This window comes from Mus caroli, unplaced genomic scaffold (assembly GCF_978045245.1).
Source record: "Mus caroli unplaced genomic scaffold, Mus_caroli_1 scaffold_15, whole genome shotgun sequence".
NCBI lineage: Eukaryota > Metazoa > Chordata > Mammalia > Rodentia > Muridae > Mus > Mus caroli.
Genome location: NW_028227270.1, coordinates 43237008 through 43238919, shown reverse-complemented (window position 1 = coordinate 43238919; position 1912 = coordinate 43237008). Strand labels below are relative to the sequence as shown.

Genomic DNA, 1912 nt, shown 5'->3' with positions numbered 1-1912 from the left:
TTATTTACTTTTTTAGATGCCTGTGTTTTTAAGTGAGAGATACCAAGAAAAGATGTTGATTTAGGTGGGTGGGGAGCTGGGGAGGATCTGGGAAGAGTTAGGGAAGGGGGAATTATAGTCAGAATTTATTGTTTGAATGAATCTATTTTTTTAATTTCTTCTCTCACCCAATCCATCCTGAGCACAGTTCCACACATGGTCTCATCCGAGCTCCCTCTCCACTTCACCCCATCTCTGTCTCCTTTTAGAAAAGAGCAAACTCCAAGAGATGTCAACCAAACATGACAAAACACAATACAATAAAACAAGATGAAAGCCCTTACAGTAAGGCTAGACAAGACAACCCAACAGAAGTAAGAGTCCCAAGAGCAGATAAAAGAGTAAAGGACACACCCACTCCCACAGTTATGAGTTTGAAAAAATCACCAAGCTGACAGTCCTAACACATACATGTAGGACCTAGTGCAGGACCATGCAGGCCACTTGCTTTCCGGCAATCCTGTATGAGCCCTGCTTAGTTGATTCAGTGGGTCATGTTCCTCTGGTGTCCTTCATCTCCTCTGATTCTCTGATTCTCACAATCTTTCCTTCCCCTCTTCAATGTGATTCAACAAGCTCTCAGAGGAGAGACCTGATGGAGACCTCCAGTTTAGATTTTCTGTCCACATAATATCTGTCTGTGGGTCTCTGCATCTGCCTCCATTTGCTGGAAGAAGCCTATTTGATCATGGTGGATTTTTTTTTTTTTAGATGTGTTCTTGGATTCAGTTTATAAGATTTTATTGAATATTTTTGCATCTATATTCACAGGGAAATTAGCCTGTAATTCTCTTTCTTTGTTGAGTCTCTGTGTGGTTTAGATATCAGGGTGACTGTGGCCTCATAAATAGATTGGGCAATGGTTCTGATTTATGGAATAATTTAAGGAGTATTGTCATTAGCTCTTCTCTGAAATTCTGGTAGAATTCTGTGCTAAAACTGGGTGGCCCTGGTGTTTCATTGGTTGGAAGACTTTCAGTGACTGCTTCTGTTTCATTGGGAGTTATTTGTCTATTTAAATTGTTCATCTGATCTTGAATTAACTTTGGTAGGTGGTATCTATCAAGAAAATTATCCATTTCTTTAAAAATTTAAAATTTTATGGAGTACATGTTTTTGAAGTAAGACCTAATAATTCTTTAGGTTTCCCAAATTTCTCCTGTTATGTCCCTCTACTTTTATGATTTCATTAGTTTGGATATTCTTTTTCTGTCTTTTAGATAGTTTGGATAAAGTTTTGTCTATCTTGTTGGTTTCCTCAAAGAATTAACTCTGTTTCATTGATTTGTTTTGTATTTTTCCCTTTGTTTCACCTTTTGGGTTCATTTGCTCCTGTTTTTTTCTAGAGCTTTCAGGTGAACTGTCAAGTGTTTAGTATGAGATCTCTCCAACTTCTTTATAAGGGCACTTAGTGCTATGAACTTTTCTCTTATTCCTGTTTTCATCTGTTCTATAAGTTTGGGTACATTGTGCATTCATTTTCACTGAATTCTAGGAAGTTTTTAATTTCCTTCTTTATTTCTGCCTTGAACCAATTCAGTATATGAATGTTCAGTAGTTTTTTTTTAATATTCAACTTTAGATAGATATATCTATCTGATGCATATCTGGTAGAATTCAGCAGGTTATTTCAATTTTCTTGTATCTGTTGAGATTTGTTTTGTGACTGAGTATGTGGTCAATTTTGGACAAAGCTCCATGAGATGCTGAGAAGGAGGTATATCCTTTTGTCTTTTTTTCCTTCTCTTTTTTAAGGGATTTACTTATTTCTTCAAATTATTTGTTCGTGTTTTCCTGGATTTCTTTAAGATATTTATTCATTTTATCTTTAAGGATCTCTATAGTTTTCCTTTTAAGGTCTTTTTCTTGTGCT

The 1912-nt window shown here is 35.9% G+C and overlaps 1 pseudogene; it reads right to left on the bottom strand.

The window, feature by feature from the left end:
* Positions 1–197, bottom strand: part of LOC110307710 (nucleoside diphosphate kinase A pseudogene) — a 1263-nt pseudogene extending 1066 nt beyond the window's left edge.
* Between the last annotated feature and the right edge of the window lie 1715 nt (positions 198–1912).